General features: G+C 38.2%; 1 protein-coding gene across 7 annotated transcripts in view; it reads left to right on the forward strand.

Moving 5' to 3' along the window:
- ADD3 (adducin 3) overlaps window positions 1–23,985 on the forward strand; it is a 130,239-nt gene that overhangs the window by 49,853 nt on the left and 56,401 nt on the right. The window contains exon 1 of one of the 7 annotated variants that reach the window (XM_061162603.1): window positions 18,175–18,247. The exons of the other annotated variants lie outside the window; for them this stretch is intronic. The gene's annotated coding sequence lies outside the window, so the exon portion shown is untranslated. Of the gene's footprint in view, window positions 1–18,174; window positions 18,248–23,985 lie in introns of those variants that run through there. 7 annotated transcript variants of the gene reach the window in all.

The raw sequence follows: 23,985 nt of genomic DNA on the forward strand, positions 1-23,985 counted from the left end.
GTGAAAAGAGAGAGTTGGACTAGTTGAGCTTAAACATCCTTTCAGCTGTATTTGACATTTTGGGAGCATGAGTTCTCTGCTTGAACAAATTCAGTTGTCTTATTCGTTATATTAATGGCTGTTTCTCCAAACACCCACTCTGTAATGTGAAAGATGAAAAGAAGGTAAGCCAGTTGAACTTTCTGATTTATAAGGATGAAGCCACAGTGTTCCAGATGGTGAGATTCATCCAGCAGAGCCACAAACTACAGCCAAAGTAGCCACAGGTAATGCTGATGGCCTCCTGACAGTGCGGGTCGTGGACTAATGGTAGGGACTGACGGATTGACTTATTCACTGACGCTCACTTTTAGTGGTACAGCACAGTCTAGAAACAGATTGTCTTTTTTTTTTTTCCTCTTACTGCTAGTGGTCTTGGGGAAGTCTCAGTGACAAAATTAACTGGAGTTAAGCCTTCCTTTGGGAACACAGAATAAGAGCATCTTCAAGAAGTTTTTTGTAACAAGTGAAGCAAATGGGTGCTATACTTCACACAGAGTAAACTTCCTGTAGTGTGCTGTGACGCACAGATGAAATCCAGGTGCTTGTAGAGGAAGACGGAATATCCATTTGTGTGGAAATCTATCGTAAAAAAATGGACTGGCTAATGAAAGGCTATTTGCTTTTAAAAATATTTGTATATTTATTTTAATGAGGTATACTTGACATACAACAGTATATGTATTTTATTGAGGTATAATTGATATACAACAGTACATTAGTTTTAGGTATACAACATACTGATTCAGTATTTGTATATGCTTTTTTTTTTTTAAATACAGAAAGGAGGCTTTTCTCTTTTAAATTGTTTTAATTTTTTTTTCAGGTAAACCTTTAAGTATAAGCTTAACATTAATGCATAGGAAAGTGCACAAATCATAAGATATGGCTTGGTGAATATACACAACATGAACATCCTGTGTACCTCACCTCAATCAAGAAATGAAACACTAGGAGCACAGCAGTGTGCCTTCTCATCTCCTCCTACTGGCTTCTGAGATTTGTGTAAATGGAATCGTTCAATATCTACTGGCTTCTTTTGCTCAACATTTTCCCCCCAAATTGTTGCATGTAACAGTAGTTCGTTTTCATTGTGTGTATTCCATTTTATGAATACTCGATAATCTACCCATTTTGTTGATGGACATTCAGATTTTGTTTCCAGTTTTTGGTGTTCATATGCATGCATTTCTGTTGAACCTGTTCCTGGGAGAGGAATGGCTGGATTGCAGGGCTGGTGTGTGTCCGGGTTTTGTAGATAATGCCAAAAAATCTTCCAACATATTTATACTAAATGCACAAGGACTTACAGTGTTCCGGATGCTCCACACCTTTGCCAGGACTTGATATTCACAGTTTTTTTGTGTTTGTTTTTTACATTTTAACCTTATTGGTAGATAGCCATTTCCCATTATGGTTTTAATTTGTATTTCCTTGATGACTAATGGTGTGGGCAATTTTTATGTATTTATTGGTCACTTAGATAGTCTCTTTTGTGAAGTACCTGTTCAGATCTTTCACCAGTGGGCAGAGTTAGGTTGTCTTGTCTTATTTTTATTGATTTTAGTGGTTTTGAGAATATTCTAGGCAAAGGTAATAGTTCTGTCTCTCTCCCCTTCTGAACAAAATAAAGATTTTAAAACAGTTTAACTTTTGTTCTCATTCCCATCTTATGTGATGGCATTTTAGTTCTACCTTGTTTTTAACCCCCCTTCATTTGCTATTGCAATTGTTTTATAGAGCATTTTAGAAACTACTCATTTACCAATTTCTTTGCTCACTCCTTCCATCTCAGCTCTTCCTTCCAGTTTTCTTTCTGAAATTAATCCTTTGAATGTTCCTTTAAGTTCATAGAACATTTTAGTGAGACTGTTTTATTTTACTTCCTCTTGATAGTTCAATGTATAGTTGTAGACTGACAGTTATCTTCTCTCAACACTTTGGAAATACTTCGGTGTTATACCGCTATTTTTTCTTTCAAGTCCACCACAAATATAATTGTCCGTCCTTTACAGGTGATTTGTCTCTGGGCATTTCTGGGGAACTTCTAGACGTGATCTCTTCAACCATGACCTCTTCCCTATTTCATTTCCTCTTTAGGAATTCCAGTATGTTGAACTTCTTTGTTGTCTGTGTATCTCAGCCTCTCTTTTACATATATATATATATTTTTTCTGTCTTTCTGTGCTTCAGTCTGACTAGTTTTTCCAAATCTGTATTCCAAATTATTCTCTTTCCACTTGGGTCTTTATATTATCTTGTTTCTCTCTCATACTTTTAATTCTATCTTTAAGGATTTTGAACATGGTTTTTACTCATGTTATAGTCTGTGTCTCAGTATTCCATTGTCTGCAGTTCTGGGGGTGGAGGAGGTATCAAATTCTACTTTGTTGTTTTCTGCTGACTTTTGTTTAATGTGGTTTGTGTACTCATGTGCTTTGTAATTTTGAATTTTGAACTTGGCCGGATTTTATCTGTGGGAATCCTTAGGTATCCTGTTTTGAGAGTATGTTCTCCAAACCTATGTTTCTTTTCTGCCAGCTGTCTGATGGGGATGGGGGAGGGGCTACCAACCTAAGATCACTTTAGGTTACTCTCTTGGAGTAAGGTTTTGTGGACCATTCTGGTGTGTAAATTCAGATCCCAAGTTCTTGGGAGGATAGACCTGTTGTTACAGATTCTCAGGAGAGATTTTTCTTTTGCCACTCAGTGCTCTGGAAAAGACAGATAAGACTCTGGTCTGTGTGTGTGTGTTTTAAATTCCCTCTATTTGTAGACATGTTTTTTCTTTTTCTTGGTCTGCCTCTTAACTGAGGGTATTACCCTTGGGGACTCTGGCTTTTTGAGGAGGGGAGTGGTAGAGAGGTCTAATAACAACTCCCTGCTTTCTGGAAGGAACTCTATCTACCTCTAAGTTGTGACTTAAAAGAAGATCTGATTTCTAACTGAGGAATTTTTTCTTCACAACATTGAGCTCATCATTTTCAGAAGATCAGGCAACTTCTATTTTTTATTTTTGATCCTACTCAACCCTCGTAAATTGATTGGAAATTCTTTCACAAGTTTTAAGCTGTTTACACTGCTTTGTATTTGTAATTAAATGTTCAGTTTTGTTTTGTTTTAATTACTGAAATAAGAGTTATTTCCATGAGTGTTTCTTCATAGTGGTATGATCTATATAATGACTTTGTTTTGAGAAAGGATTGCTCCTTGGAGCGCTAGCTACACATTTTTGTTTTTAAGCTGATGAAGATGCAACTCCTCAAACTCTCACTGTACTGAAAACACTGGCCTCTGTGCACTGATGGCTTAGGATTTATCTGGTATATCCTGTGTGTCATGGCAAAGACAAATGCTTGACTACAGAGTATCCTTTTTCTAGTTCCTGTAGTAAGGTAGCCATTAATGCCTAGAAGAATGAACAGATGTGATTAATGTAGTAAATCATCTACAGAAAGCTTGAAACATCTCTTATCAGGGAGGCATTGTTTCACCTTTCATTTTTGGGAGTGTCACAAATGTAAAAATAACTGTTAACCTTGAAGTTGAAGCAGCTGATTTGCTTCGGATAGAAGGCCTAACCAAAATCCTTGCTGTAATTTTAGAAGTTACACGATTGAAAAATATAGTAGTAAATGTGTGTTACCTTATTGCTCCCACTTCGTTATTTTTTTAACTTAACAGAAACTCCAAAGGTACTAGTTTGGGCCTCTTTCCCCTCTCCTTCTCACCTTTTTATTTAAAACATCGTATCATTTATTACATTGGAGCAGCGAGAATCAGTTTAAAGGACTTGAGAACTGTGTTAGATTAATGATTTGGCAACTTGGAAATAGCCCAGTGGAGTCACAATCCTGCTTATCTTGGAGTAACTTTTTAAAACTCAACCATTAAGGATTGTTTCTATAAGCTGCCAAATTGAAAGTTAATTGAAAAAAAAAAAAATACACTGATCCACAACCCCCCAGATTCTTGTCAGTATGCTTTGGCAGGATCTTGTTTGAAAGATGATGTAGTCTGCAGGGTAAAAAACTGTATCATGACAATCAATAAATATTGCAGCTCTGTATTTACATGGACTTTAGAGTGTTTTTCCTCAAAGGTGTCAATTTTTCATTTTCATATATCAGGTATTTACTGCTCTTTTTTGTTTGATAGTTTTAAAAATGGTAGTGTTGTTATTATATCCTAACATCTTCTATAAAATTGCCAACATTCGCTGGATTATAGAGAAAGCAAGGAAATTTCAGAAAATCATCTGTCTATGTTTCATCCACTCCACTAAAGCCTATGACTGTGTGGATCATGACAAACTGTGGAAAGCTCTTAGAGAGATGAAAATACCAGACCATCTCACTTGTCTCCTGAGAAACCTGTATGCAGGCCAAGAAGCAACAGTTAGAACCCTGGATGGAACAACTGATTGGTTCAAGATCGAGAAAGGAGCACGACAGGGCTGTCTGCTGTTACCCTGTTTGTTTAACCCAAACGCTCAGCACATCATGAGAAATGCGAGCTGGATGAGTTACAGGCCGGAATCAAGATAGGCGGGAGAAACACTAACAACCTCAGATATGCATGTGATACCACTCTAATGGCAGAAAGCAAAGAGAAACTAAAGATCCTCTTGAGTGTGAAGGAGAGTGAAAGAACCAGCTTAAGACTAAATATTAAAAAAACTAAGGTCATGGCATCCAGCTCCATGACTGCATGGCAAATAGAAGGGAAAAAGGTGGAAGTAGTGACATTTTCTCTTCTTGGGCTCCAAAATCACTGCAGATGGTGACTGCAACCATGAAATCAGAAGACGATTGCTTCCTGGCAGGAAAGCGATGACAAACAGTGTGTTGGAAAGCAGAGACATTACTTTGCCGACAAAGGTCTGTATAGTCTAGGCTATGGTGTTCCCAGTGGTCACATACAGCTGTGAGAGCTGGACCGTAAAGAAGGCAGAATGCCAAAGAATTGATGCCTTTGAAATGTGGTGCTGGAGAAGATCCCTGAAAGTCCCTTGGACAGCAAGGAGATCAAACCAGTCAATCTTCAGGGAGATCAACCCTGATATTCACTGGAAGGACTGATGCTGAAGCTGAAACTCCAGTGTTTTGGTCATCTGATGTGAACAGATGATTCATTGGAAAAGTCCCTGGTTTTGGAAAGGATTGAGGGCAGAAGGAGAACAGGACATCAGAGGATGAGATGGCTGGACGGCGTCACCGATGCAGTGAACATGAACTTGGGCAACGTCTGGGAGATGGTGAGGGACAGAGGCCTGGCGTGCTGCAGTCCATGGGGTCGAAAAGAATTGGACATGACTGGGCGATTGAACAACACTTTCTATATTAGAAAAACACCCCTTCTTTTTCCTGCTACCATTTGTAGGATTGCTCAATCTTTCAGTTAAACAAAACCAAAATTGTTCACTTCTCAGTGTTCCACCCCCTTGAAATAAACCACACAGCTCTCTGTGGGTGTGCCGGCCTCAGACTGCTGCTACAGTTACTTGATCCTCCTTATCTGGCGTCACTCTTGGCTCCTTAGTTGTCTCTTCATCTACTGTCTTAGCTCCTCCTTTTTCTTCTTCCACCCAGTTTTTTCTACTGCTCTAGCCACCTCCCTTCTCAGAGGTTCAAAAGCTGTTCTCGGGGACTTTTTTGGTTTTGTTTTTCCTTTTCTCAAAATATTCTAAGGAAGTTACTTATACACCATCCAAAGATACATGTTTCATTGACAAATTTCTGCACTAGGGTTAAATCTCTCAGTTTGAACTTTTTTGCAAGAGGTTTTTTTTTTTTTTTTTGCTTTTTTGTCAGTGCTTAGATATTATAGGTGTGAATTCATGAATATAAAGTACATATAACACTTGCTTTATGTAAAATATATGCTCTAAAAACTTGGCTATGTCCTAATATAATGGGCTTCCCAGGTAACTCAGTGGTAAAGAATCCACCTGCCAATGCAGGATTCGATCCCTGGGTCAGGAAGATCCCCTGGAGGAGGAAATGGCAACTCACTCTAGTATTCTTGCCTGGGAAATCCCTGGGACAGAGGAGCCTGCAGGCTCCATGCCGTTGAGGAGTTGGAGATGATTCAGTGACTAAGCAACAACAGTAGTTGTAACTTGGTCAAAATGGAAGGTCTGTTCTCAGCAATTTAACATGGTATTCTTTTCACCTTTCATTGGATTAGCCAAATTTTCCAGTTCATAAAAATCTTTCTCGTATGTATAAGCATCTTTCTGGGTCAGTGAGTTTGAGCATTTAGGTGCCTTTCAAATACAATGCTTGTGATCAGTTATGGCTTTCTTTTTTTTTTTTCCCCTTGAAACTGTTATTCACTCAGTCGTGTCCAACTCTTTTCTTCCTCATGGACTGCAGCCCACCAGGCTTCTGTGTCCATGGGATTTTCCAGGCAAGAATACTGGAGTGGGTTGCCATTTCCTTCTCCAGAGGATCTTCCCATCCCAAGGGTTGAACCCAGGTCTCCTGCATTGCAGGAAGTTTCTTTACTGTCTGAGCCATAAAATCTACCATACTTGTACTAGATACCATTAAGGCTTTGAGCCTATATATAGGGTTGGTATATCTGGGCCAGGTTGACCAAATTATTGTTTACTGACCTTTGTATTAACCTAGAGCATTCTTAAGTCTCCTTTCATGGTGATATGGTGGCAGATTGCAGTTTGACTGGCTCCAAGATAATTTCTCTTTATTATTCCTAAGTCTTTGGTTAATGCAGTGTAAGAACAAGCATTGTTCCAAGAAAGGATATAAATGGCTTTTGAGTTTCTTTTCTTAGCATGCAAGTCAAAAGATCAGGGTGAAAGCAAAAGCACATGACACAAAAGTGTATGGTTTGCTAGTAGATTATAAGGTTCCTCTAGCTTAAATTATACAAACCACTGTAAGCTGTTAACTAGTGACAACTTTCATCTCCTTTTTCTATTAGTCTCTATTTTCTATTAGTTTTCTATTAGTTCTATTAATTTTATTTAGAATAAAACCATATGATAAATCATAGGTTTATTAGGTATGTTGCTTTTCGTATCTTTCTGCTCCCCCCACCTCCAGTACCTGCTCATCCTTTTAAGGTCCAACTGCAGTGTAACTTCTCAAGAACTTTTCAAATTGGCTCCTTTCTCTGGGTTTGTAATGCAGCTCTAATAACAGCATGCTGTATAATTTTTTTTTCCATTTATTTTTATTAGTTGGAGGTTAATTACTTCACAATATTATAGTGGTTTTTGCCATACATTGACATGAATCAGCCGTGGATTTACATGTGTTCCCCATCCCCAACCCCCCTTCCACCTCCCTCCCCATCCCATCCCTCTGGTTCATCCCAGTGCACCAGCCCCGAGCACTTGTCTCATGCATCCAACCTGGACTGGCGATCTGTTTCACACTTGATAATATACATGTTTCAATGCTGTTCTCTCAGATCATCCCACCCTCACCTTCTCCCATAGAGTGCAAAAGTCTGTTCTGTACATCTGTGTCCCCAACCCACTAAGTTGCTGGTATGTTAGAATCCAAGATCATATCTCATTCATTTCTTCATTTTCCAGTTGTACTGCCTCCTTAGATGTAGGACATAATAGGTGTTGAATGAGTTGTTAAAAGAATGAATTAATTTAAGTAGAAAAGTGGAAAAATTAGTTGATATTAGTTGATGAATTGACTGACCAACTTAGAATTTAAAGATAATTTTTTGAAATATAAATTCAGAGCAGATTAAAAATCAGTACAGCTATAGATTTGGCACAGAACAAGTTGATATTCTCCAACTTTAATAATATTTAGAGGCAGAAAGTATGATGCAGTAAACTGAAGTAAACTGCCTCTAAATGTGAAAAAGAAATGTGTTTATGGGCTACTTTTGTTTCTGTGTTTGTTTTAATTATAATTAAACCTCCTATCATGCTGTCTGTTTGACTGAGGAAATGTTGGCACATCTACCAACCACAGGAGATACTTTCCTGAAGTCAAGCGGAACTGGAGGGATTGAGGAATGGGAGTGAACATGGGGAGAAAATTCCTAAACCTGTCTCCTGCCCTGTCTTGGATACAACTTATGATGGTATTTGGTGACTCAAAGCTGTTTTAGTTTTAAGGGATGGGATGTGGTTCTTGTCGTGGGTAGGCAGCACGTGTTCTAGAGCTTGATCTTGGAGAAGTAAGATTGTTGGTCCTCTAAGTCCTGTGATGTGTTAGCTTGGCACTCACCTAGCTAATTAGCACTCTTGGAAGGTAAATACTTGAATTTGGGGAAGATAATTTTTTAAAAAATTGGTATGGCTTTTTTCCACTGGGTAAATTATTTGAAATATGACACATTTTCCCAACTAAATAGATTTTTGATTCTCTTTTGGACTTTCCTCCAAAGCAAAAATTATTTGTGAATGCAGGTTTCTTAATAGCACATGAATATTGTGAATTCTTCCCTTTTTTTAATGTAGGGTTTTTATTTTTTTAATGCGGGTTTCTCATTATTTATTCTTGTTCAGTCGCTAAGTTGTATCCCATTCTTTGTGACCCCATGGACTGCAGCACTCCAGACTTCTCTGTCCTTCACTCTTTCCCAGAGTTTGCTCAAACTCAGTAGTCAGTGATGCCATCCAACCATCTCATTCTGTCGCCCCCTTCTCCTCTTGCTCTCAATCTTTCCCAGCAGCAGGGTCTTTTCCAATGAGTCAACTCTTCGCCAAAGTATTGGAGGTTCAACTTCAGAATCAGTCCTTCCAGTGAATATTCAGAGATGATATCCTTTAGGATTAATTGGTTTCATCTCCTTGCTGTCCAAGGAATTGTCTTCCCCAGCACCACAATTTGAAAGCCTCAATTCTCCAGCACTCAGCCTTCTTTATGGTCCAACTCTCACATCCAAACGTTGACTACTGGAAAAACCATAGCTTTGACTAGACAGACCTTTGTCAGAAAAATGATATCTCTGTCTAGGTTTGTCATAGTTTTTCTTCCAAAGAGCAAGCGTCTTTTAATTTCATGGCTGCAGTCACCATCCACAGTGATTTTGGAGCCCAAGAAAATAAAATCTGTCACTGTTACCAGTTTTCCCCCATCTATTTGCCATGAAGTGATGGGACCAGATGTCATGATCTTAGTTTTTTGAGTGTTGAGTTTTAAGCCAGCTTTTTCACTCTCCTCTTTTCACCCTCATCAAGAGGCTCTTTAGTTCCTCTTTGCTTTCTGCTGTTAGAGTGGTATCATCTGCATACCTGAGGTGGTTGTTATTTCTCCCAGCAATCTTGATTCCAGCTGTGCTTCATCCAGCCAAGCATTTCACTTGATGTCTTCTGCATGTAAGTTAAATAAGCAGGGTGACAATATACAGCCTTGACGCACTCCTTTCCCAGTTGGAACCAACCCATTGTTCCATGTCCGGTACTGACTGTTGTTCTTGTCCTGCATGTAGGTTTCTCAGGAGCCAGATAATGTGGTCTGACATTCTGTCTCTGTAAGAATTTTATAGTTTGTTGTGATCCACACAGTCAAAGGCTTTAGTGTAGTCAGTGAAGCAGAAGTAAATGTTTTTCTAGAATTCCCTTGTTTTTTTCTGTGATCCAGTGGATGTTGGCCACTTTATCTTTGGTTCCTCTGCCATTTCTGAATCCAGCTTGTACATCTGAAAGTTCTTGGTGCACATACTGCTGAAACCTAGTTTGTAGGATTTTGAGCATAACCTTGCTAGCATGTGAAAATGAGTGCTGTTGTGTGGTAGTTTGAAAATTCTTTGGCATTGCCTTTCTTTGGGATTGGAATGAAAACCGACCTTTTCCAGTCCTGTAGCCACTGCTGAGTTTTCCAAATTTGCTGGCATTTGTACTTTAACAGCATCATCGTTTAGGGTTTGAAATAGCTCAACTGGAATTCCATCACCTCCACTAGCTTTGTTTGTAGTAATGCTTCCTAAGGCCCACTTGACTTCACACTCCAGAATGTGTGGCTCTGAGTGAGTGACACATACCCATCTTTGCATGAAATGTTCCCTTGGTATCTCCAGTTTTCTTGAAGAGATCTCTAGTCTTTCCCATTCTGTTGTTTTCCTCTATTTCTTTGTATTGTTCACTGAAGAAGGCTTTCTTATCTCTCTTTGCAATTCATTAGAACTCTGCATTCACATGGTTATATCTTTGCCTTTCTCCTTTGCCTTTCACTTCTCTTCTTTTCTCAGCGATCCATTCGTCAGACTTCCTCAAACAGCCACTTTGTCTTCTTTCATCCATTTTTCTTGGAAATGGTTTTGGTCCCACCTCCTGTATGTTATGAACCACTGTCCATAGTTCTTCAGGCACTCTGTACCAGGTGTATTCCCTTGAATCTATTCACCTTTTAAGAGATGGTTAATAAAATGCATTGGTTTTGGAAGTATTATGCCATGGTTGAGTCAAAGTCACTTTTTTTTTTCTCACTTGAAGTTTCACAGCCTTCAGATACAATACACACTCTTAAGTTTGATTATTTTTTGTTTTAAATTGGGATAATGCCTAATCTTTAGACCTACTGTTTCACTGAATTTCAGCTTCAGCTCTGTTAGGCTTGACTCATCAATCATTGTAAATTATGTTGAATATTTTTTTTAATCCAGAAAAAAGCTATTTTGAATATTAACCAAATCTCACTTATCTTCAACCTTTTCTATATGACTTTTCTGTAATTGCTTCCTCTTTAAATCCTGTATTACTTCTTTTAACAAATAACCATCTGTCAAGTATTAAACAGGTGAAGGACATTATTCATTTACCATTCATGTTTTTTAATTTGCCTGTGCTAGGTCCTGAGGCAGCCTGCCTTGCTGTTTCTCAGTGTGCGAACTATGTCAGTGAACAGACAACTGTGAGTCAGTGTAATGGGTGCTGTATTGGAGGTGAGCCACAGGGACTTGTGGCTTTAAACTTTAGGCTGGAGGCTTTCCTTCATAAATCCATCTTTGAAAGGGAGACAAAACTAGGGTATTCCTAAAGGAGAAATTATGGAATATAGTCAGAGATGCCTGCAGGTAAGAGTTCATTTCACCAACTTGAGGCCATCATTATCTTCTTTTTTAAAAATTGGAGTATAGTTGATGTACAGTGTTGTTGTAGTTTCATGTGTTACACATGTATTTATATCTATTCTTTTTCAGATTCTTTTCCCTTATAGATTACTGTAAAATATTGAGTATGGTTCCCTGTGCTATAGTAGGACCTTGTTGTTTACCTGTTTTATATATTGTAGTATGTATGTTTTAATCCCAAACTCCTAATTCATATTTGTTGAACATAATGTGTGTTGAACTATCCCCCAGATTTAAACCCTCAAGCTGTTTCTAATATTATAAGGAACCTGTCTAGTCAGTACCCTTTTCCTGTCTCAGAGCATTTTAAATTCTCAGAAGGAGGTAGGATGTTGAGTCAAAGTGAATAAACAGTTTAGATTCTTGATACATGAACACCATGGTCACCATTCTAATCAAGGTTATCCATGCTGTATTATCACTTCTGAGAACAGTTTGGGGAAGAAAGGCCATGCCGAGAGTAAGAGCTCCTCTTTAGCACTCCCACACATTCCAGGGCCATCTCTGACTTATGTTTCATAACTCTGGGTGGCGGACTGTTCTGTGAAGATAACACCTACATAGAACTCACACACCTCTTACTGCCTCAGCTTTGGTTTGTTTTTTGTCTAGACCTTTTTTCTCCCTCTGACTTTTGCTCCTTCTGTTGAATCTCTTGTACTGTTTGGTTGCCCCTCAACGACTGGGTTTTCTTATCGCAGAGCCTCCCCACACTGTGTGTAAAACTGTCTTATGTGAAAATGACTTGTAATGAAAAATCACCACTCTGCTTTTCATCTCCATTGCCACTGGTTGTATGAGTTTATTTGCTTAACCTCCTTGAGTCTCAATATTCTCATCTATAAAAGGAGCCTGATAGGGTTGTTGTGGGTGGTACATGAGATAAGTATATGAAGCACACCACAGCCTGAATTATTCTAGTGGCACTTCCAACTGCTTGGTGGTAGCCACTTTTCTTAAAACACAGAAGTTTACACATGCTTGGCTTTTAATCTAAAAATCTTGTGCCTGTTCATGTGCCCTATGATTATCTCCCTGCACGCCCCCCCCGCCCCCCCCCCCCATTTTTCTGGCACTTTGCTTTCCTTTTTTGGTGAGTGTTCAGCCTTAGTTGTTTTGCTTCTTTGGTCATACCAAGTGCCCACTTACCCAGGCACGCCCATTCAGCAGATATTCATGGACGGTTTCAGTGTGCTAAGCTCTGTGCTAGGTTTTGGGATGGAGAGGTGCTCTCATTCAAGGAGGGGAAAACACAGGGAAGCAGCCAGCTGGTAGGGGGAGTTCTGTAATGCTATTACTTTAAGCATTATGGAAACCCAAACCCACGTGAAGGAATTTTAAATTTGTTTGATAAGATCAGAAAAGTAGGTTAGCTTTTAGCTGGACCTCTCATTTGGTGGATAAAAGAAAGATCATTTCAGGCAAAATGAGCTGTTTATACAAAAACAGGTAAAAATGTAAGGTAAATATAGTCACTATGAAGTCAGAAGAAAAGGAAAAGCCTTTTTTTTCAGATGTGAAAAACTTCTTGCATCAGTGCTTGCGTTATTTTCTTGGCATATATATGCAAAATGAGAGCAAATGTAGGGGTAGGGTAGCACACGCACTTAGAAGCAATATGTGGAAAGTGCATATTGTTGAACTGAACTTCGTACTGTCAATTTTCCCTCCACTTGCTATGTTTCTTCCCTTTAATCATTTACTGTATGCCAGGCACTTTACGACGGGTGTTTCTTTTAATCCATACAACTTTATGAACTAAGATTTTCCTCATTTAGCAGATGAGAAAACTGAGACTCAAAGGTGTTTAAAAAAACTGAAACTAAAAAACTTGTTTCAGATGTATAGCCTTTAAGTGGTTGAACTCTTCCTTCAAACCAGTGTTATCTCCAAAGTTTCTGTTCTCTTCCCTTTAAAATGTGGAGCTGCAGCCAAAGAGCCTTAGATTAGGTCCACCCAGTAAATTGCTGAGCAGTTGGATGACTGGTACAGACAACCAAAGCTTTCTAAGTTTTTTTCCTTCGCCCAAGAAATTCAGTAATTGGAGCAGATGAATCTACACTTCCTTTTAACCTTATGATTTCTTCTTAGGCTCCTTCCATCTGTTTCATTCATATCTGATCATTTTGTTCAGCCAAGTATAAGTTACGTGATATAGTAGAGAATGTTCTGATCTCCAGGTTGCAAAGACATGACTACTTGGAGTTGTTTAAAATCACTTTTGAAATCAAAACAGTGATTGCCTCTGGGAATGTGGGAGAAGGAGATTGCCTTGGAAAAGACATGACAGAGGTTTTCTGGGGTAAAGAAAATGTTCTGTATCTAGACAGGAGTTGGGGTTATACAGGTGTACACTTAACATCTTTCTGCACCTTCATTGTTGGTACATTTTGTACCAAAAGAAAAAAAGTGATAAGCAAACACTGAACTTTAGTTAATGATATGCCTGCTGAAGTATTTAGAGAAAGTATACAGTTCAGTTCAGTTGCTCAGTTGTTTCCAACTCTGCGACCCCATGGACTGCAGCACACCAGGCCTCCCTGTCCATCACCAACTCCCAGAGTTTACTCAGACTCATGTCCATCGAGTCGGTGATGCCATCCAACCATCTCATCCTTTGTCATCCCCTTCTCCTCCCACCTTCAATCTTTCCCAGCATCAGGGTCTTTTCCAGTGAGTCAGTTCTTCGCATCAGGTGGCCAAAGAATTGGAGTTTCAGCTTCAGCATCAGTCCTTCCAGTGAATATTCAGGACCGATTTCCTTTAGGATGGACTAGTTGGATCTCCTTGCTGTCCAGGGGACTGTCAAGAGCCTTCCAAAACCACAGTTCAAAAGCATCAATTCTTTGGCGCTCAGCTTTCTTTATACTCCATTCTCACATCCATACATGACTACTGGAAAAACATAGCCTTGACTAGATGGACCTTTGTTGGCAAAGTAATGTCTCTGCTTTTTAAGAAGCTGTCTAGGTTGGTCATAACTTTTCTTGCAAGGAGCAAGCGTCTTTTAATTTCATGGCTGCGGTCACCCACCATCTGCAGTGATTTTGGAGCCCCCCAAAATAAAGTCTGTCACTGTTTTCACTGTTTCCCCATCCATTTGCCATGAAGTGATGGGACTGGATGCCATGATCTTAGTTTTCGGAATGTTGAGTTTTAAGCCAACTTTTTCACTTCCTTTTTCACTTTCATAAAGAGGCTCTTTAGTTCTTCACTTTCTGCCATAAGGGTGGTGTCATCTGCATATCTGAGGTTGTTGATATTTCTCCCGGCAATCTTGATTTCAATTTGTGCTTCATCTGTACACTTTCATTTGTACAGAAAGTGTACAATTGCCTGTAATTTACTTTAAAATGCATGAAAGGTAAGTTAGATTAATGGATGGAAAGAGAAATGGGTAGTTGAAGACATGTGTGATAAAGTATAGTACAGTGTTAATGATAAAATCTAGCTAGTACATGTATGGTGCTCACTGTAAAATTCTTTCTAATTTGCTGTCTATGTAAAAGTTTTTTTTTAATGTAAAAGTTTTAAGCATAAAATAAATACATATGTATTAGTATTAAATACAATAAATTCTTGAGGAGAAAAAAATGAACTGCCAAAGTTTCATATCTCCAACCTCCTCATTTGAATGATCTTTGTTAGTACCACCCAAGGCTCTAGTTAGACTGTCATGAGTTTAAGTGACCTGATATAAACAACTCAGGGAGATCTTTGCTTTCCTTAGCCAGTCTTGTAGGTGGGGCAGGTTCCTTCCCTTAGACATTTCAAAGTAGTCTAAGTGTCCCTCAGAGCTTAAGCTTGCCAAGCAAAGCTCATCTCTTTTGCTGTTTGAGTCAGTAACAGTTATACCATATTTCTAGAAACTAGTGTCCCCAGCAGCCAAGGTTAAACTTTTCTTCTCCTCCCTTTCCTACCCCAGATATATCCTCGATCAGATGAGGATTGTTAAGGATAAAAACGTTCTTTGGTTTTGTGCTTTGTTTTCAGTCTACCACTTGTTTGAGATGCCTTATATTTCTTTCACAAATCACACTTCGTGCTTTCACAGCACTTTAGTTGGAGACAACTTCTCATTGTGCTGGTTTGAGTTCTGGCACTTCAGAGCATCTTCATTCTGAAGATTATTTGGAGCAGAGAGCTTTTCTTCTCTTCATTGGTTGAGCCTTAGCCCCTCCCCGTGTGTTCAGTCACTCAGTGGTGTCCAGCTCTTTGTGACCCCATGGACTGCAGCTGGCCAGGCTCCTCTCCCCCGTGGGATTTCCCAGACGAGAATACCGCAGTGGGCTGCCATTTCCTACTCCAGGGGGTTTTCCAGAGCCAGGATCCAACCCACATTTCCTGTGTCTCCTGCTTTGGCGGGTAGATTCCTTACCACTGTGCCACCTGGGAAGCCCTAGCCCCTAGTGGTACCCAAATTGAGTATGCCATCCAAGTTGTGTTTGAAAATACTGGCATTGGGAGTGTATGAACTCTTGTGCAGCAAAAGAAGAGAGGGGAGGTGTTTGGAACGATGAATTCAATCATGGGATACCTAGTTTATTTTTTAAAAAATAAAGTTAAATCGGTAAAATCTGTTTTGAATTATTTTGTTCTAAAAATGACTTTTTCTTTTCTATAACTCTCATGACAGTAATTAATCACAAGTCATTTTACATACTGAAAACACAAGTTATTGACATGCTGTGTGTTTGAAAATAAAGTATAACAAAATGACATTTTACAAAATTTAAGTGAAACAGACATTTGAGGTAAAATTGGAGTTGGAGGGCAAGGGAGAGAAGGGAATAGAATACTTCTTGAGTTCAACATGAGTCTCTGGCACTCAGTAGAGAGTATTTTTATTTAAAACCCACAAAACTGATGGGCAGAGGAAAGGAGAAATTTGATTACTTGAGAGTTATCCTAGAAGATTGGATCTGTAAATTTACATGAATCGCTGAAATGGGCAAGTGTATGTGGGTGCCAAATAATGTCTGAACTAACTCAGAAAAACTCACTTTTTTGCATGACTGTGGTGAAAGCATTGCTTCCCAACAACTTTCACGTTTATAAGGATTTTTTTTTTTTTAAGGACTAACTACACATTGGGCAAGCAGCTCTGTAGTCCAAAAAGTATTGGCTGGATTTAACGTACTGGGGGCATGTGGATTCTGAAAAATGTCACACCTTGTCTATGCCAATAAATCAGAGTGTCTATTCTTGATACTAAATCTGATGTCATTGGCAAATTTTCCTCCTTATTGGTAGGGTGATACTCAGAAGGGAGAAATTTTTTCCCTGTATTTTGCTCTCTCTCTGAGGTGTTCTTACAGTTTCTTTTTCTTTTCTTTTTTTTTCCCTTAAAGCTATGAAATAATACTGGCAAATCCCAAGAAAACTAGCTCTGGATTTCATTTTGTCTGTTCAACTCTGTGTGATCTTGTGCACATTCCTGACATGTTACAAACAGCTTGTGTCTCTGCATGTGCAGTATCCATTTTCAGTGGTGAAAGCCCCAAAAGGAAACAGACTGATTCTTCCATGCACAAACAGCTGGGCAGTTGTGGATGGAATTAATTGCTGATATGTATTGGCTGTGTTTTTCTTCTCTTGTCATTTCCTTTGCAGCTGTGAAAGTGAAATTTGACTTGAAAACAGACACTTCCAACAGTGCAAATCCAAAAAGTATCAAGATGGGACTCTTCAAATAGAATATCTAACTGCTACCTTTAAGTTGCTCATTTTGGAGGTTAGATGGGGAAGAGCAAGGGATGGCAGCAGGTGATTCATAATTACATATACGGATGAAAAAATAATTATATCAGGCAGTTGGACTATGAAAGGAAGATGTTAGAATGGGTTGACTTATATGGCAAGAGTGACCTTATAATCCAGCAAAAGGTTAGATCAGTCAGCACCTACCTCCTGAAAGAGGGTGTTCTAGGCCATCTCTCAAAATATTGAAATTTCAGTACTCCAGACTGATTTATTGTTCCATTGTGAGGGAGTAGCAGTTAGAGAGGGTAATGTGACAGCATGTATCATTAAAAATATTTTCCCAGTCATCTCCCAGAGCTTTTTCCATTGTTTGTGTTAAAGTCTATATAAATGATTATATAGCTTATTTTTTACAGGCTTAGGTATTTTACTGAGAAACCTATTTTTTTTATGTCATCAGTTATAGGAGTTCAGTTAATAATAACTAGTTGTGTCTCTGGGCATAGAGAAAATAGTATTGATTAAAATCATTTTGAACAATAATCATGTTTAATAAGTTTCAATAACTGAAATTTTAAACACTGTTAAAGGTTTTTAGACAGTATATATACATCCTATTGAATATCTTATATGGAAATAAATCAGAAAAAATTAAAGCATGGAGTTATTTGAAAAAGTGATTGCAACTTTTTTTAAAGCCCAGTGTGCATATTAATGATTTTCATCAAAATAATTTCCCCTTTTATGTGTTTATTTCAGTATCATGTCAAAGCATAAATCAAATTCCTTGGTTTTGAAGGCAACTCTTGCTAATTAGTTAATAAGAAAATGCTTTTGTTGTTTCTGCATTGCCAGGAGAACGGGAGCATTGGTAGAAAAGGATAGGTAATGCTTGAACGTGTTCAGGTCCCCTGTCTTAGCCAAATAGGCCAAAGTCAAGTTCTACAGCAATATTGCTGACACCTTGAGATATGCAGAAGCTGCTGTTGCTAAACTTAGAAGTTGGCATGGTTGGACTTCCTTTATAGTAATCCACTTCCACCTATCATTCTGTTGGCTGAGCTGCATGATCTACCTTACATTCTGTCTTTACTTTCTTCATGAAAAAGCAATGTCTGTATTTCATTCTGTGGCAGGAAAGCTGATCTACAAACCTGAAATTTCCCCCCATTTCTTTGAAGACAGTTAACAAATTAATTTTGACTCTGAGGCACTGCAGAGTGTTGTGGCAACACTAACGTGCAGTTTGCCCTCACTGAAGTCGGTCTGGGTGTGTTGTTTCCCCTAGAGTGAGCTCCACCCTTGCTCTAACCGCACGGTGTGGATATCTCACTGTTTAAAACAAAGTTCATTTTTAGGGCAGCGTTGCATCAGAGTTGCCACACAAAAGCCGGCTTAAGAAAATTACAGCAGCTTCCATTCTTTTTAATAAGTAAGTACAAAATTGTCCATTGTAATCCTGAGAGCTCACAGCTTTAGGGGGAAGCAGAGATAAGATAGATGGTTAATTTTGTGCCAGTTGCTACCAATGTGCAATATTCTTCTTGGGGACGAGCCTGTGTCTTTACCAATCAACTAAATTTTTTCCTGTTAGTTCACTTGTCTGCTTTTTGGCTCTCTTGAACAGTTTACTGAATTGTTCTTAATTGTTTGGGGGGATAACATTGACTGTTTAAGGAAAATACTGATAGTCTCTCATGTGCTAATTGTTTAAGAGTAAAATGCTTAAAGTCATGTTTTACACTGAATATATTGGACTCATTAATAGCATAATCTGGCAATACTGTATTTCAAGACATTATGGCATGAACTTTGTGTGTAAGAGTGGGTTCATTGAATTAAAAAAAGGCAGCATCTAAAGAGCCTTTATTTCTGTCATAATGATGCTTTGTCCTCCTGCTGTTGGGTGTTTGTCAGAAGCGTTGGGGAAGGCTGAAGCCCAAAGTTCTGCTCCATGCCTTGTCTGTGCCTCTGTGTTCTTTCTAGAGTTTGTGACGTGAACGGTAAGTTGAACTATAGGAGATGTATTGTTATTCAGTGAGGGCCGCATTCAGCAATAATTCTTTGCAAATGGGGGCTAACTTTTCTTTTTCTCACATATTGGAGTTCTGTTTGGAGTGGGTTTTAAATGCCTGTGAGTATTTAATTCTGCACTGACCTGCGAGGGCACGATGGAGGGCGGCTGTGCTGCGTGATGTCTCCATGCTGTCTTCCTCCTGCAGGGTCAACGTGCCCTCTTGTGGGGCAGACACACCCACTTGATACAAGCAAGTTGAATCATTTGCCTTAGTTGAAATCTAAAGCTGTGTGTTGAAAACAGATTTTCTGTAAAGCTTGCAGGGGTGACATTGTCTCATCCTTTTTGGACTTGGATTTCCTACTTCAGCTTCCTCTTGGTTGAATTACTACTCTTTGGTAGTAGTAATGTGTTGAGCTATGTTCTAACATCACAAGAATATAAGAATAAAGTAAAAGCATGGTATCATAGAAAGAAACACTAGCCTGGAAACCAAGAGGCTTTTACTTTGGACACTAGTTTCTTTATCTGTGAAATTAGGAATTTGGGTTAGCTTTCTAAGACCTTTTCCAGCTTAGAATACTCTTGATCTCTTGGTAAAAGAATCATGCCTATTCCAGAGATGCTAAAGGGAATGCATTAGATTTGAGAGAAAAAAATGTTCAGATGTTAATCCAGAAACATTCTTACAAATGACGTTAGAACTAAAGCTTTGCTTTAAATAAACTGCATGTTCAGAAATTTGGGGGAATTTGCTATTTAGTATCTGAGCAGTAGAATTAGATATATAAATCATCTTCTCAACAAGAAAGTAAATTTTCAAGCTGTAACTTGGTGAATCTCTTGCCACAGGTGTTTTGTAGACATTTTATTAAATGTTGCCTATACTCAATGTGGGCTTCCCTGGTGGCTCAGATGGTAAAGAATCTGCCTGCCATGCAGGAAACCTGGGTTCGATCCCTGGGTTGGGAAGATCCCCTGGAGGAGGGCATGGCAACCCACTCCAGTATTCTTGCTTGGAGAATCCCATGGACAGAGGAGCCTGGCGGGCTCCAGTCCATGGGGTCGCACAGAGTTGGACTGCAGTGAGTAAGCAGCAGCAGCATACTCAGTGTACAGTTATTACTTCTGTAGCCTTGGCTAAGTGGCTTTCAATCTTTAAAATACATATATATTTTGCATCATGACCAATACATGTACCACATACATACCACTTAATCCCCAAAATAAATTTCTCTTAGCACAAAAAACACACTGCTGTATTTTCTGTTCTGAGTCATTTAAAAAAAAAAAGTGTGTTTCAATCCACTGAGTTAAATGACCTCTGCCATCCCCTTGAACTCTAGGAGAATATAGTTACTCCTGGACTTTTATAGTTGCTCCAGAGCAAAACGTGCCAACAATATTGAAGTTAAAATTCAATAAATATTGAAGTTAAAAGCTTTTCTAGATAGATGTCATTTAGAATTGTTACTGAAAGTCAGTAGGTGAGATATCTCATACTGTATCTTATTTTTTTCTTGTAATTGTTATGTAGTGTAGAGAAAATGGTCTTTTTTTTTTCTTAGCCCTATTATATAGCTGCCATCAAATCCCTTCCTCTTTACCTCCAGTGTGCTATACAAATTTTATTTATGCCTATTGTATTAGTGAAAACTAACATACCATGACATGAAAAGGGTTAGAAAGTCTTTTCCAGAGAAATAAATTGTGTGTCATGTAGATTAGATAGGGTCTATCAAGGCTAATTTGATACTCTATCTTTGTTTTCCTCAGAGTTTTCCCAGGACTCAATATAAGTTTCTCTGATTTAATGGACTTCTAAAAAGTATTAATTTTGTACCTTAAAAAATGCACATGAAAAAAGATGAGACAATATAAAGGACATAAGACAAAATGTCTCTTTCTCACCCTGTTTGAGCCCTGTGTCCTGGTGGGTATTTTCTTCTCTATTTTTTCCAGAAAATTTCTATGAATATGAGTGGATATCTTTTTTAAAAATCCAAATAAAATTATATTCCACATAAACCATTGTGTATCTACCTCATTCTTTTTAATGGTTGATGGTACTTCAATGTATGGATGGATATACTATCATTTATTTAAGCATTCATCTTTTGATAGATACCTGGATTATTTCCATTCTCCCTTATCAGATATACTTAGTCTATCAGTCTTCTCTCCTACCTCCATTTTGGGACAGAACCTAAGAACCTAGGTGCTATTGGAAAGGGGTGAGAGTGCTGTGTGGAAATGGAAAAACCCCTCACCACCTTTTGTTCCTCTGGATAGAACACCAAAGTAGGCCCCACTGTCCCGACTATCATGAGTGTCTAAGACTGCCCTGGGAGTCATTTTTCAGCAGATTAATGAAATAACATTGGGTTCAAAGTCTGGTAACTAGAGTGTAAGTAGGTCACTTAACCCCCTTGATCTTCAGTTTTACCATCTATAAAATGACATTGAAATAGATGAGTTTTAATGTCCCTTCCAATTGTAATAGTTACATAGTGTTTTTTAATATTGGCTTAAGCTCTAGAACCCAAATTGTATGAAGTTTCTGTTATTTAAATTAAAAACATCTTTTGTGTATATTGTGTGGTCTGTAATTTGTTTGACCTGCCATATGGTCTAAGCTATTTGAAAGTTTAAGAATGTTAAAAAAAAATAAAAAGAGAAGTTGAATAATATACGGTATTTTACATAAATTCTCCTTTTCCTTAAAAAAAAAAAATCACTTTCAGAAGTATAAAACCCTTTTCAAAAGTAAAAGCAAATCTTTTTATCAAGCTTTTGAATACTTGAGGAGAAGATTCTGAGTGAGGTGATGTTTGTTTTTAAAATGGATCTTTGTAATTTTCAATGAATCCAGCCATTCAGAGTTAATCCTAAGGGCTTTGAAACTTGGCTTCAGTCCACTTGTTTAAATTGTTTTCACATTCTAGCCCTCTAATCCATCTCCTTGTTTCATTGAATGCTAAAACTGATGTTGCTTGACATAGCTGAAGTTTTCTGATTTGGTGCTGAGGAAGCAGTCTTAAGAGGTGAACTGTGCACTCCCATCCTGCCAGCAGAGTTATCAAGTTACACAACGAAGTTACAAAGTAACAGAAGCAGGAGTTTTTGCTGTATCACATGTAGGATGTTTAGCATTGCCTATTTCACAATTCTTATAATTCTGTCAAATGACAGCTATCCTGAAAGCAAAATGGAATAAGAATGTCTTCATTTGATTTATATCATTATAACAGGGAGATAAGATGACATTTTCTTGGCATGGAAGTAGAGGAGTGTGTGTGTGTGTGTGTGTGTGTGTGTGTGCGCGCGCGCGCGCGTGCTGGTGACCCTAGCTTCTTAGCAGAAAGCGTGACATACCTTGAAAAAGTATGCTTCCCTGAAACCTGAGAGATTGTTATCCAAATAATGCTAGTATTCCATGTTAGTTTTCCTATCAATTGTTTGACATAATTCAGTTTAGCAAAATGTATTGAGGACCTTCTAGGAGCCAAGGACTGCATTAAATAGTGGGAATGCCAGGTGATAGAGACAGGCTCACCAGCATCTACTAAAATGACAACTGTTATTTCTTCCATTGTTGCAGTTTTCCAATATCCACTGGTAAGTAGAACTGGGCAGAGACAGTTCTTCAAGTTTGAGAAAATAAATGAAAACAAAGTGTATTTCCAGTATTTAATAAGGGGTATTAATGTCTTCTTAGGGTAGTGTCAGTTACTCTTCTGTGTGTGGGTCTGCTGGTGACATCAGTGTCCCACTAATCAAATTCTAAATGAAAGAAACACATTTGTGATATGTGGATTAATTGAGCCCTCATTTTTGCCTATTGTTGCACTTATTGTACCTTGTATTTTGTAGTGGCTTAAACAATTGCTTGTATGAAACTAACCTAGAAAATGGTCACATCATATCTTGATGGCATATCACAATATCCTTGTCAAGCTACTTCATCCATTGTGGCATTTACAACTAAGGAAATTATCCAGAGTTAGAAATATACAGGATACTTCTGCCTACAGGATGTTGAACAAACTTTGTCTAGTACCTTTGAAACCATTGTAGAAAAACAGTCCCAGGATAGCAAAATCAGTCAAGTAGATTGTCGTTTGAACTGAAGCAGAAAGCTTTTTAAACAAGAGAGAAATGGTCTAATCATTACTCTTGGTCTGTTATGTATGCAGTCCCAGAAGGGACTGCTTTTTTCTCCTTTGGAGCCCAGCTTTTGGCCAGAGTCCTGTGACACACAGTGGGAATTCACTTCCTATCAGGAAACGCTGTTTTTCAATGTATTATCTTGTTGAGACAACCACAGTGGACAATAGGCTATTAATGTATTAGAACAACAAGTGTCATAACTAAGCCAATATTTGCTTTGTTTTGAGTGTTGCCCTAAAAAAAATCTTTGGCCAGGCTTCAGAATATGTTTGACCATCAGTAACTGCTGGGTACAAAAGCCATGAAAGTTAAAAAGAGCAAAGAAGAAAATAGTGCTTTAATAATGGAGATGAACTTTTGCAGGTTTACTCTACTCACTTCCTATCAACAGAGAGAGAAGAATAAATTATTTCAGCTACGTTTTGGGGGGTATGAAAAATGTCCATTTAAAAGCCTGTTTTGAATTTTGGAAGCCCTACCAAGAAACTGGTATAAAGAAAAAAGCCTCCAACTCAAGTTCTCTTACAAAATATCAAGCCTTCAAAAGCTGTTACTTTTATAATGAGTGATTAAGAAGAAAACTCCATTCAGGGGGTGGTTAGTTAATATCAAGTCACTACTATAATTATGTGATAAGACTACAATAAAATTTCAGATTTAGAAGGTTGGCCTGGAGGTCATCTGTTTCAAACCACCTCACTTTATACATCATGAAATTCAGACCTTACCTCTTCAATGAAACCTTCCCTTACTATCTTAATCCAGAATTCTGTTTATCAGCAGTCCTCAACAACTCTTAGATATCTTATTTATTTTTGCATTTTTCCAAAACAGTTTAATTAAAAGTGAAGAATCAGAAAAAATTAGGGGATGGGGAACCCAAAAGAGATTATGTGAGTCCACTGGCTCAGTCACAAAGAAATACCATTGTCAAAAAAGATGTTTGAGTTCAATACAAATTTTATACAAAGAAAATGTGAAAA

The sequence above is a fragment of the Dama dama genome, chromosome 15 (genome assembly GCF_033118175.1).
Source record: "Dama dama isolate Ldn47 chromosome 15, ASM3311817v1, whole genome shotgun sequence".
In the NCBI taxonomy this organism is placed as follows: domain Eukaryota; kingdom Metazoa; phylum Chordata; class Mammalia; order Artiodactyla; family Cervidae; genus Dama; species Dama dama.